General features: G+C 45.6%; 1 protein-coding gene and 1 long non-coding RNA gene across 2 annotated transcripts in view; one reads left to right on the top strand and one right to left on the bottom strand.

The window, feature by feature from the left end:
• TAOK3 (TAO kinase 3) overlaps window positions 1-9,406 on the bottom strand; it is a 73,891-nt gene extending 64,485 nt beyond the window's left edge. The window contains exon 1 of the mRNA XM_048323113.1: window positions 9,386-9,406. The gene's annotated coding sequence lies outside the window, so the exon portion shown is untranslated. The remainder of the gene's footprint in view (window positions 1-9,385) is intronic.
• Window positions 9,407-10,686: 1,280 nt separating this feature from the next.
• Window positions 10,687-13,541, top strand: LOC125335469. Its single transcript, XR_007207465.1, has 2 exons — window positions 10,687-11,572; window positions 11,679-13,541. It is a non-coding gene; the product is annotated as an uncharacterized LOC125335469 (long non-coding RNA).
• The last annotated feature ends 248 nt before the right edge of the window (window positions 13,542-13,789 follow it).

The following is a 13,789-nucleotide window of genomic DNA, read 5'->3' as shown; positions in this document are numbered from 1 at the left end:
CAGCACTCGGAAGTTCCTCCTGCCAGGGTGAGTGGTAACTGTTCACCTCCACAACCCCACCATCTCCAACACAACTTCCAAGCTGCTGGAATACAGAGGCACGGGATACAGATGGGGTTTCATTCTGACCCTCAGCCTTTCAGCTCTGCTTTGCAAGAGTTCCTCATTGATGAATGATGACACCAATTAAGCATCCCCTTTGTTCAGACAGAGATCATAAATATGAAAGTTTTCTGACTTCCTCTCTCCACACCCTCGAGGCTCTTACCCACAACTTCACTGAAAGCAGCTGCAAACGCTCTCTCGATGGGGAGGCCCTGCCATCAGGAGCCAAATGCTCTTTAAACTGAGATGTTTTATTCTTTAAACACCCACCACAAATTCCCTGGATGGTTTTGCAAGCCAGGTAGCCTTAGCAGTGCTCAGAAAGGCTTGTGCTGCACTGTTTACCCAAAACAATGATCTTCCTGAAGAAAAAACAAACTTTCCTCATTTGTGTTAATGAAACAGTCTATTTGTAGACAACTAATATAAATTGGTGCTTCCTTTTCTAACTTTAGGATCTTGGTTACATACTGCAAGTAATTCTCACACTTAAACAACAAGTAGGATTTAATATTATGAAGTAACTTTTCACCTTCATGTGATTCCTGTGATATGGGGCCATGGCCTAACATTTTAAAAAGCCACTGTATACCTGAGATATGAAATACAGCTTTATGTTTGATGAATATAGTATCATCATTTAGTCAATATTGTCAGTGCCTTGAGACAAACATTCTGCTTGGGCTCCTCCCCCACTTTTTAAGGCAGGGATATTTCTGCACATAGGTTATAAAACACTGAACAATGAACATATAGCAAAATGTGTCAGCCTCTCAGAAAAGCCTTTTCTCAGTTAAATCTGAACACAAAACCTTAAAAAAAAAGATAAAAAGCAGGTGCAAGTAATATAAAGCATCAAAATTGTGATTCCTAAAAAAAGCACTTCAAAAACAACCCCCAAACAACAACAACAACCCCAGCGAAAGGAAGGAGTGTTACCAATGATTCAAGTCTTCCCCAGGACAACCCAAATGCTGCTGGACCCAACCCGGGCCCAAGAAACAGAAAGTGAAACTCATTAATTTACTCATTAACCGAAATCTAACAGTGGCAGAGGAGGGTTTTTGTTTGGTTTATATATATTTTTAGAAAGATACTCACAGTGTAATTTAGCAGGGGACATTTGTACCATCCAGCACCATCCTCACCCTCCCTCTGTCTGTTCCTATCTCCCAACTCCTGGCTTTGCTACCCCAGTTATTTCACAGCTGGACCAGTTTCCTAATCTGAACCACCCTCTGGTAGCACAAAGGTTTGTGCCAACCCAGCTCAGTGGGAGGAAGTTGAGGTGGAATAACAGCTGGTTTTGATTCAGCACTAAAATCAGTTCAAAATTAATATTAATTTACAGACTCATGATTTTAAGTTCTCAACCAATCCATTTCCTGCACCCAACCCCTGATCCCTACCTCCTTCAGCCCTGTGTTTCAATAGGAATCCAAGTTTCTATTTTTCTTTCAGTCAATACATTTCAAATCTGCCAAGACACAGAAAACAACTTATGTATATAATAATGAAGAGATGAAACTGCGAAGATAAATAAAACTGTCTGGATTTGGACCTCCAGCTGTCAAGGCTGCATCTTGACTTTCAAGTGACTGAATTTAAAGAAAGTTATTAAAGTTTAATAAGGTACTATTGCTAGTGACTAACAAGGTTACTTGGTTTGGGAAATAAACACTGGTATCCAGCCCTCCCAAAAATGGAGATTTCTCCTTTTCTTGCATAGCTACATTATTATAATGGTGGCCAAAAGGGATAAAATTCCAATATACACTTTCTAAACATACTACCAAATTAATTTTAAAAACCACAACATGAGCATTCACAAACAAAAGTTTCACAGATTGTCAAAAGACCTGAGCTTGAAGATCACCAAATCAAAGAGGTTTTCAATGGTTTACACCTTTTAATACTAAAATTTCTGTTGCCTAATACATTTTTTAAAGATTCTTTTGCTGTTGTTCATTTCACAAAGCAAAAGCAGGGCAAATTCTGAGTTAGGCAGACACACAAGAAAAATCCAGCTGATTATATAGCATTTCTTTTGGCATGAAGGTGCTAAGGGCTCACTAGTGGCAGAATAAGTCATCATCACGATGCTGAACTGCCAAAATTCACTGAGGATACGGCATGACCTGCATGCAAACCCAGCCGTGAAATCGCAATGAAGCGCTCAAGGCAGGCTCAAACATCCCTGCACATGCTCCAGTTCTGCTCCAGACCACTCCGAAACTCCGGAATTGCAGCAGCCTGGATCTACCCAGGGTAATTGCAGGTGAAGCCAGGGAACAACCACTATCAGAGCTTCAGCTATTAAGGCTCCTTAATGAATGGACCCAGGCTTAACCAGTTCTCCCATTGCAGGACTTTAACCATAATAAGCCCCTTGAACATTCCTACAGTGTTTTCCAAAGATCTTACAGCATGAGGCTACTAACTGTGCTCTCACAGCCTTGTGAGGCAGGTATTAGTCAGCCTTTTTTTTTTTCTTTTTTTTCTCATTTAAGTACAGATAAAAAGTGAGGCAGAAAGCTGGCAAACAACTTCCCTGTGGATACACAGCTGACTAGTGGCATACAGAATCCAGATCTTCCAGATTCCAGTCCCTGTCATCAGCCAAAAGGCCATCATTATGAGGAAAGAAATTAGTCTGGTCTTATAAATAGCATTTGAATATAAGCCTTGCTTAAATATTTGCCAAGGAGTTGACCTTAAACACCAGCAGAGCTGCACTGGTAGCCTGGGGCTCCAAGCACCAGCTTGCACAGCACTGGAACAGGGATTCTGTCCCTCTGCCTCCCTGGATGTCTCCAGAGCCTGGATCCATCACAAACTGTCCAACAGATCAGACCACGATCTCACCTGACCACCTCCAGCTTGGACTCAGCCTATCAAAAAAATGTAAGACTGCTCTAAAAATATAAAGAGTGTTGCTCTAAAATACTCAGGTAGGCAGGAAAAGGCAAATTAACAATAAGCCTGAGTCAGCAACTTTCTGCTACTTTAAGTCAGACTGGCAGAAATCTCCCTGTAACATAAGAACTGGAAACCTGCAATGTAGAAAAGGTGCCCAACACACCCAAAATCTGGAGCACTTTTCCAAGTCAATCATTCAAACTGCTCAGACTGTATTATCACATATTTACCTGTAATTTCTGCAGGTCTCGAATGCCTAAGTGAGATAAATTTTGATTTATGGCATTTCCATATGGCACTACAAAGAAGCAGATCTTTTTCTGCACTACAGCTTCAATACCTGCAGCAGGTCTAACTCCTGGTCTACATTTCCTGCAGCAACATACTAAGCCCAATACTGATTTTGCAACAAAACCCTTCATGTCTTATTCTGTAAGAGTCTAACTTAATTTGAAGTTAGGTACTTTCTAGTAAGGCAACCCTATGGAACCAAGTGGAAAACTGCAAAACCAGTATTAAAGCAAACAAAGGAAAAATAAGACTTTGTGCAGCAAAAAACTAATTCCAGTAGTTACTCATTTATTCTGGTTTTAGACACCTGTGCTGCTCTCTCCCACCCATGTGGACCATGCCCAAGTCCTGAACACACAACCTCTAAACCACAACAAGATCTTTCAGTCCAAGGGAAGAACTGAAAACAGAAAACTTGTTACTTTCTGTGGGGATTCTCCACAGAGAAAAGACACCACAGATAAAAAGCACACAAGAAATGTTGAGAGAAAGCTGCCTGAGTGGAACAAGTTGGAAGGTTTTTTTATTTCTATTCCTCACTTTAGCAGCTAACTGTTTTACAGGCAGGAGAGCCATAAAATCCTATTTTTGGCTGTTTGCTTCCCAAATGACAGAAAACTCCTGACACTGAGAATGCGAGCGTCTCACACTGGAACTAAAGGCTAGTGTCTCTTAATGAAAAAACAGCAGAGAGAAAACTCCCTGTGTCCTGCCCAGGAAGACCAAACTCCCTGGATTATTATGCATTAAAGCACCGCTGGACTGTGGCACAGCAGATGAGACCTGACTCTCAACAGAGCCTGTTTCCATCCCAGCTCACATTTAGGGCTCAATTATCTTATCTGCTCTGCCACTCACATACTTTCCAGATAAGAAATGTTTTTCCCCTCTTTTAAAGAGCTAAAACTGACACCACTGCCAGTGTTGAGATTAGAAATGCTATAAATTAAAATTCATTTGGGCTAACGCTTTTTAAAAAATATTTTATGTGCAGGCTAAGGCTGAGAATTAGATTTAATTGAGATGTTGTGTGTAAGTTTTAACACCAGAAGTATGTTCCACAAGGGGAAAGGGAGTGTGTTCCCCACTTCAGTTTCCTCACAGGGTTTAGGTCAACCATCAGTTCATCTCCAGTTGAGAAACTGCTCAAGAGTTGGGAGGGAGGGAGGGGAAAAAAGCCTGTTTTCCTCTTCCAATCTATGACTAAGAATGAGGCAAGCAAAGGGAGGATCTAAGATCCTGAAGGCGATGGTAACAAGAGGTCATTAGTTAATTCCCTCAAGGGTAGATACTACTTCCTTTTATTAAATAACAGCAGTTTTTAATGATGTCAAATATCTGTTGCCATTCTAAAGGACACAGCATACTCAAACTTTACCTGAACCAGGCAGAGTAAGCAGAAACACACAAGAAACCCTGAACTGAGAGGTAGATTGTCCCTAACCAAGTAGGGAGGAAAAAAGACCTGATTTTTATCCTGAAAATTTACAATATATATTCTTTCTTAATCATGTATTTTAGGCCTAACAAAAGCAAATTTATCATAAAGTCTGTTTTAATCAGTACTTTAAGATGTACAAATAAATTGAGTCATTAGAAAAAGACGAAACAAACACAAACATCATTCTGAGGTTTAAATGAAGTTTCTTGCCTAAATAATTTCTGAAAAAGCTTAATCAATGTATTTTTATGACCAACTATTAATTACCTGTATGACCACAGCACCTGGGAGCTTCAGTTACCCTGCAGCAAGACCCTGCAGAGCCAGACCAGAAGCGATGCCTGCTCTGGAGAGATTACAATAATCCAAAAGATGAGTAGTTAAGAAACACAGGAGAGCACGAGGAAATAGGTGACTGGAATTTATGTTCTCTGTAGCTGCACTTTAGTCCACTTTCCCTTGTGTACTGGAAGGACTAAGGTGTGTGTTTGTTTCCTCTCCCTGCCTCAGTTTAAAAAAAAAACAACCCTCCAGAAGTCACAAAGACCAAAAAAAAACCCCAAACACAGAAAGAAGGTGTTTTGGGTAGTAAGAGTGGAAGAAAATTATTTACACATTTTAATACCTCTGCTTCCCATCTGAGAGAAAGGATTTCTCTTTTTTTCAGGTTTTTTAAGCTGTATCCCACAGAGCAAGACTGAACCACAGTAAAAGGGCACACACGCAACTTTTGGAAGCCTTCAGTCTCCATTTAAAGGAATCCTTTGAAATTACCACACAACACAGTAGTGCACCCAATACAAGTCAACAGCCAGGGCTGCTTACAAGCTTTCTGCTCAGTGTTAGGCTGAAAACCCCAACCCTTTTTGCTGTGTAATAAATCAGTGCTCCACGTTTAACAATTTTCAGTGGTACCATATGCTACGTAGTCCCATATGTTCCATTACAAGGGAGAAAAACATCATCTCAACGTGAATCATCACTGACTGTGTTCCTGTAAATCTGGCTTAAATGCTCACAACGTTCAAGGGCAACCCTAAATAAATCTGCTCAATATTATGCCAGGTTCTGTGCAACAGAATCACAGCTCACATATAAAAATATGGGGAAAATGAGGTTTAATGCAGGAAGTGAGCAGAGTTTGCATCTCTCCAAAAACAGACTCACCACAACGTTTGGCACACATTCAGCAGTTCCAATCTAATCATGACATCCTGCTCACAAAATGTTGATGGTATCTGGTAGTCCCAACACCTTTCATCCTAAACTGCTTAATACGCGTGGAAATACATATACTGCATACCAGATTCATTCCTCCCAGTGCCAGGTTCTACACCACAGTGATCCTGGGGAGTAGGTTGTAGAAAAGTAACAAACCCAAACCAAACCCATGTGTGTGTTTTAGACTCCAGTGGAATGCAGCTGGAAGTGTATGGCTTATCCAGGATTTGGGGTTAACATCTCCACTCTGACAGTGACAATTTCTTAGGGAAGTACAAACGGCTTTTTCTCTCTCTTCCCAAAGACAGCATCAACTGCAGCACAAAACCTGCTTATCCCAAATCAAAGTCATGGAACACCAAGGTCGCCATTTGCCCTCCTTTTGAGGAATTTCTTGGGCTCTCAGGTAACCCAGCATCACAATTAACAGTGACAGAAGGAGGAGGAGCAAATGGAGGCCAAACTGTGAGAATGCCCCTATTTGAATGCCTTTAGTAGCCAAGGACGGACCACAAGCAACCACACGCTCCCATGGAATGATTGGTTTCATTAAATTCTAAGCAAACCGGAGTCCAGTTTGACCTAATATTCTGGGTGGGGAAAAAAAATAGCAATTACATCAACATCAAGCTATTACCTGTCCAAGGGCATAAGTGCCTAGTTCATTAGCAACTCAGACAAACTTGTTTTGTAAGCTCCCTATATTAAATTTGAGATTTCCCTGCCCTTACAAATTAAACTAACGATTTCTGACACAAAGAGAAAGTCCAGTAAAACAACACAAACATGACCATTTAAACAAGAAATCTTCCAACCTACTCAAATACGTGTTCTTTGCCATCCTGAACAAGAACAAACTTATTAGTCAATCTAATTTCAGTATTTAATTAATTTAAATAAATTTTAAAATAATTTAAAAATGAACACTAGCAGTACTCCAGGTTTCTTGAATCTTAGAGCAAAACCTACTGATTTTTAAAAATACATGTTTTTTATTTTAACAGGAAGTTAAAAGTGGATTCCCATGGTTTACTTCTACAGAATAAAGACAACATGTCACGTTAGGAACACTGCTCTTTAATGCTGGAAGTGGGGCTTTATAAAAATTGAGAAGCTGCCACATTACCATTAATAACTCGGATATTCAACATCCTTCAGTAACTCAAGAAAGGGATGACCACACCCAATTAATTTACCTTGATTTCTATTTCAACTTTCCTCCGCGTTCAGGAGGAGCTGAGGCTCTCACAGATGAAAGTTCCTGGCATGCAATGCCAGTGAAGACTTTTAAGTGATGCCCACTACACGATCACAATGCAAAGTCACAACCTGTGCTACCCACATAAAAATCAGAGGAGAGATTTCCTTCTTTTTACCCAAAGGGAACCTTAAATTTACCAGATCAATATCTTCTAAAACACACTTCACTCAGAAAATTAAAAAAAAAGCTGCCAGAGTGATTTCAGGGAGTGATAAAAAGACTGTCAGGGAAACTCACTGAGCTGCCCCTGGAAGAACTGATGACCAAGCAGGCACCAAGCAATTGCATCATGTTTATTACACAGCCAAAGGCAATCAGATCCTTCTGGTTTAATCAATGGCCTTCAAATGAGGAAGTAGTTTGAAAATAATAAGCACAAAACAAAATACTCTTTTGGGTTCACTTTGTGAATTTCCCTGATGCGTCTATTAATAAAGCTGAGCATGTGCTGCAACAGAATTTTATAGAAATCTACTTCTTGAATACCTTTGGTGCCAAAGCTGCACTTTTAGTCAAACTCAGTTTGCTGTAAATGCTGAACTGTAGAGGAGTCCTGTTAAAAGATTTAGAGTTCTGTCTTAAAACAAAAGATCTGTTTCCTATTTAAAAACATTAACCTTAGACACCTTTTCTTTTTTTTTTTTTTTGTGTAAAAGCAACAAATAAATATTAAAGTGTTCTACAAACACCTCCTCCCCTGGCATTTCTCATAACCTGGATGTTGCAGCATCTCACGAGGCTGCAGAACAACCTGGAACAAAAACCCGTAAGTGGAGGAAACAGCGAGTCTGTGTTCCCGGTCCAAACTCACTGACCACTGCCTTGTCCCTGCTCCCCCCACCCCCCACTCCCCAGCACTCCAGCAAACTCCAGCCCAGCTCCATACAAACAGGCTTTTTCCTTTAAGATAAGACAGCAGGTTATTCAGAAGGAACAGAACTCATTTCTGCTGAAATCCAGCAACACATTACGGAAAAGAAATCTAACAGTAAAACCCTGCTGATGCAGGATCCACATTTAGAATGCACAAAAGTAGAAATACCTCATCTTTAAAAGCTTTAGCTTGCTAAGATCCTTTTTAACTGATAATGATGAAACAATGTAAAAGGGAAGTACTTACAGAGAATCACTGTAAGTAATACACACACACAAACAAGAATTAGTTTGCAACCTGAAAGCCCTCATATAGAGAAGGGTGGATGAAAACAACCCAGCTCAAGGTTTCCTCAAATCAGATGCCAGAGGAAGTTATATGATGAGTTGGAGAGCAAATAAGAAAACTGGATTTGATAAATGAGACATTTATGTAGATAGGAACAGGTTGCAGCCTCACTGTGGATGCATGAAAGAATTGTCAGATATCTGTATGAAGCTTAGTGTTAAAAGAGAGTTTGCAGACAGGAGTTTACATTTAAAACATACCCTATATTGTTAAATTAGCCCCTGAGAACTCAGAAATAGCTACCTACCAGAAATACCCCAATTTTAAGCACATAAACAGAGAGAACAAGCATGGTGTTATTATCTCTCTCCACAAACAATCCACTATCAACATAGAAACACCAACACGTGTCTTCTCATAAATCTGGTACAGGATACATCAAAATAATGACCAGCAAAACAAGCTGCATCACTCCCAGCACTGCAGCATTTTAAAGACTTGCTAAAATATGTCAGCAGACCTTGAAGAACAGACTTAAACCCACTTATTCTCAAACAATACGAGCACCACAAACCACAGCCAGTGCTGCTGTACCCAGTAACTTTAAATCACCCTGTGTTCTGTGGAACAGCATCCACACGGATCCACAACCCTGACTGATTCCACAAAGGTGGGCAGGGGGATTCCAAATCCTTCTGGCATAACCAGGGCTGGAGTCAGCATCGCCTGCTTTGCTGTTTTTAAACAAACACGGAGCTGCTGCTGGACTGTGTGTGAGCTAAGCATTCCACACACCTCCCAGAGCGGTGTCCCACTGGCTTCTCCCCCACTCTGGGGAGAACAGCCCAGCTAGGGATAGCAAACCCAGCACCGAGCTGCTCACTTCTGCCCAGGCTGAGGAAATGACCAGGGAAAACCTGGATGCCACCAGAACTAAAGTTTAGAACTACCACAGTTGTAGGATTAGGGAATTCGTTCCACTCACGTTCCCGGGGAAGCGGGGTGAGGAGACACGAGACGTATTTATAAAACAAAATTCTGAAGGCTTAGTACTTGCCTCGTGTCCTCCTTCCTTCTCCTTCCCACGCAAGTACGAGTGCTGCTCGATGGCATCCAGCACCTACAGCAAATAATTTCTCCATGTCATTAAAAGGACAGAGACATCTGCTCGCACCAGACCTACGTCATTGCTTCCAACTCCGTTCAAAACTGACAGAAACGCAGCTCCCTCTTCCCCTGAATTCACCAGGTCACATTCCTGCTCACGGACGGATCCCAGGGTAATCCCAATGGAGCAGCGCCGTTCATCCGAGCCATGCCCGGCTCCAGGTGAAGGCAGGCGGCCGCTCTCCCTCCTCTCCTCACGCTCCCACCGGGGCGTTTCCGTGCGCTCGGGGCTGCTATCCTGGAGCTCCAACTTCCACAGAGCTCTCAGGGACAGCTCCCGGCACACGGGAGAAAAGCAGGGAAGGAGGGAGCGAAGGAAGAAGGGAAGGAAGGAGCGGCTGTCCCGGTCTCCCGGACCCAGCACGAGGTGCGGAGGAGCTGCCCCCCACCCTGCCCCTGCCCTGCCCCCAGCCGGGCTCTCAGACCCCCCAGACGCCACACTCGCAGCCCCGCGGGAACTGCCCCGACCCCAAGCAGCCCCGGGCGGGCCCCGCCAGGAGACACCCCAGGACACCCGGCGCCCCCCGTCCCGGCAGCGAGCGCCCCGCGCCGCCGCAGCACCCACAAAGTGCTTTTTTTAGCCCCAAACGCGCTGCCAGTCCCAGTGCTGCCTCCTGCCCTCCACGCCCCAGCGAGACCCGCCTGTCAGCGGCGCCGCTCCCTCTGCCGGTGCCTCACCTGGTGCCGGCCGGCGGCAGCGGGCCACGTCCGCGGGGCCCGGGCAGGGAGGGACGAGGAGGAGGAGGAGAAGGAGGGGGACGGAGACGGAGCGTGTCTGCCGGGCCGTGCCCGTCACCGCCGCTTCCTGCCCGGCCCCGCTCGGCGCTCAACTGCCCCGCCTGGCAGCTCAGCCCGGCCGCTGAGCGGCGCAGCCTCATGGAGCGCACCGCCCGCGCCATTGGCGCTCGATTGAGCCGCCTGCACGGTCTGGCGGGGCACGGAGGGAGCCGGGGGGGCTGAGGGAGGGGGAATGGCGACCTCGGGTGTGGGGCTCACAGCGAGATCGGGCTGTGAGTGTGGGGGTGTTAGGGTCTACAGGGGCCTAGGGTGGGGGTGTTTGTGTCCGGACTCAGGTGGACGTGAGAGGTGTTAGGGCCCTTAGTGCTCTCAGGTGTGTATGGGGGGGGTGGTTGGACCCACAGCGGGTTCAGGTGTGTGTAAGGGACTTACGGACCTATAGTGGGGGGTGAGGGGCCGAGCGGCTATAGTAACCTCAGGTGTGTGTTGGGGAGGGTGATGGCTGTTGGAGTCTGCAGTGGTTTCAAGTATGGGGAACGGTGTTAGGGCCCATATCAGGCTCAGGGGTGTGTGGAGGGGTGTTAGGGCCCATAATTAGTTCAGGGGTGGGTGAGTGTGCGTGTGTGTGTGTATACATTGTCAGGGTCTATAGTGGTCTTAAGTGAGTGTGTGTATGTGTGTGGGGGGGTGTTGGGGCCCACAACCAGCTCCTGTATGAGGGGACAGTGTTTGGGCTCCATAAAAAGGCAGCTCTGCAGCTTCTGTTACAGGTGTTGGGGGAGCCTTGATAAGGGGCTGTGTGTCCTGTGGCGGGTCCCAGCAGGAAGAGGCTCCTAGTACCCAAATAGGAGCAGCTGTGATTTGGTAGCAAAGCCCCAAAGGAAAAGGAGTTGTAGCAGGGGGTGAGAACTCTGGGTTAGGAATTGCTCAGAGCAGAGAGAGGGCAAGGTGAGTTCGTGCTGTTTCTCCCACACTTGGGGGTTCTCCACAGCTTCTGAACCTAAACACTTCATAATTGCAGAGGCTTATGGTGGGGGGGGGGGAGTGGGGTGTTAATTATTTTTCTAAATAAAACTGAAGGAGCAGAGCTTTATCTGCCAGTACCTCGTGCAGCCTCATTCTGCCAACTTGCTCCTGACAGCTGTTCCGCTTCTTGGGCTTCTAAAAACCATCCTTAGAGAGCTGTGTGAAACCACAGGTACAGAAACCTGAGAGCCCTGAGTCCCAGGTGAGGGGTGTTGGTGTGTCCTGTGCCTCGGAGGCCAAGGTACAATACCAGCTTTTCTCATTGTAGTCGAGTAATTTCACACAATGAGTTTCCTGTTTATAAGCTGAGCTCTGTAACTTTATTTCCCCCCTCTGTTTCTTACAAGTGGAAAGAAGAGCACAGTGAGCACGACTCATCTGTCAGCAGCTCTGTGAAAAGCTGATGCTGACCAAGCAGGAGGCAGAGATCTCTCCCCAAACTGAATGTGTATAAAGCACTGACTGAGTTGTGATGAGAACAACAGCTCTGATGGAAGCACGAGCCAAGAACAAGAGCTCGACAGAGAACTTTACACTTTCCCTGACAACTCCTTGGGGCGGAGACAGTTAAGTTTCTGCATTTGTAAGGGAAACATGGCATTCCTTAAAGCTGAGCCTCCTCCCTCGGGTTCCCACTGAATGCCTGAGAGATGACAGCAGAGGGTGTTTCCAGCAGGCTCCTATTAGACAGGAGGAATTAGCATGGAGGGAGCAACTGTGAGATCCCAGTTTAGACCACAGAATGAGCTAGAAAGCTTTGCAGCAGCAGCAGTTTGCCGGTTTTTTACCCACTGGATACACACAGCTCCTGGTCAGGGTGTTCCTGTGCCCTCGTGTTGGTGCCTGCACCTGCCCGATGTGTGAAGGGCTGTGCTGGGAGGCCAGATCAGTTCCAAACAGAAAGAGCTGAGGCAGCAGTGAGGCAGGGCAGATGATCCTTGGGAGGGCAGCTGCGATTCAGAGACACTTAAAACTGGTTTGGTATCCCCAGCAGCACAAACCCGGCTGGCAGGGGAGCTGGTGAGCCGAGTACGTGGACAGATGGAACAGATACAGACAGGAAATAGAGGAGAAAAGAGAAATATTAGTGTTTGTAAAACTCTGAGTGGGGTCTGATTAGTTCTTGAATCCTGCAACCCCATTTTATTTTTAGCTCAGTGACTGGATGGCTTTGGGAAGTGATTGGAGGAGCTCAAGCCAGATGTGAGTCTGGGGAGAGGACAAACCCGTGGGCACCAAGCAGTTGATGCGATGCGGCACGCCCTTTCCTGTTCACCCCATGGCCGCAGGCAGCCCTGCCAGCCACGCTGCCTGAGCGGGGAGAAGGGAAAAGGAGGGGTTTCCAAAATGCTGATAACCCACAGCATGCCTTGGAAAAGGACAGGTGGTGAGCAGCTCTGGTGGTGTCTCTCTTCTGAGACAAAAACGCTCCCAGAAGTTCTGGGAGCTGCTTGGACGGGTGCCGACTTTTGGCCGTGCCTCAGCCTCGTCTCCTGTTAGAGGCAATATTGACTTATGGAAAGAGGTACGGAGCATACTTGGCGTGGGTGTTCCGAGTTAAAAATTGTCAGTCTGGGCAAACAGACCTTTGGGGTGAACGGCAGGAAAGCCTAGTGGCTGCGCTGCGTTATTACAGGTCCTTTCAGAACACGGTGTGACCTGGTGCTGCTCCGGGCGCTGAGCACCCGGCTCGGCGGGTTTGGAGAAGCGCTGCAGGTTTTGGAGCTCAGTGCTTCAGATCAAACCCATTTCCTTCCCCTCGGTGAGGTGTTTGTAATGCCTCAGTGAGTCAGTAAGTTGTGCATGTGAGGAATGCACCTCACAGCTGAAGGTGAGCGATTAGTGTGGCTGCGCTGGAGGTGATGAGATTAATTAGTCCTTCCCAGGTGAATTAGAGCTGCAGAAATAAGATACATGAGCTATTTAGTCTGAAATACCAATGTGAGGCATTTTCAGATGGAGTGGGATCCTGCATATGACTCTCACCACAGGATATGTATCTTGATCGTTATTTTTGTAGGAGTGTCTAGTCAGGAGGATAAGCAGTACCCGGCAGATGCGGGGCACGTGTTCTACAAAAGCTGCTGTTCACTGGCAGGAAGCAACTGATTCACCTGGGTGAGATCACAGTGCCGTGGCGGGGCTCTGCTGAGTATGGAGGAACAGGGAAATAATTTGTCTATTAAAATATAATAAAATTCGAAAGAGTACAAGTGTCCTAATGAGTCCATCCCCAACAAGGCAAGGTCCTGCTCCGTGCCAGGGGAACAGCTCTGCTGTGTGTCTGTATCATAAAATCACAGAATGGGTCAGGTTGGAAGGGATCACAGAGGGATCATCTGCTCTAGCAGGGTCATCCCAGAGCACGTGGCACAGGATTGTGTCCAGACGGTTCTGGAGTATTCCCAGTGAGGGAGACTCCGCAGCTTCTCTGGTCTCTGTTCCACTGCTTGCTAAC

Source organism: Corvus hawaiiensis, chromosome 18 (genome assembly GCF_020740725.1).
Source record: "Corvus hawaiiensis isolate bCorHaw1 chromosome 18, bCorHaw1.pri.cur, whole genome shotgun sequence".
Taxonomy (NCBI): domain Eukaryota; kingdom Metazoa; phylum Chordata; class Aves; order Passeriformes; family Corvidae; genus Corvus; species Corvus hawaiiensis.
The sequence above is the reverse complement of the archived record's forward strand: the minus strand, read 5'-3'. Positions and strand labels throughout refer to the sequence as shown.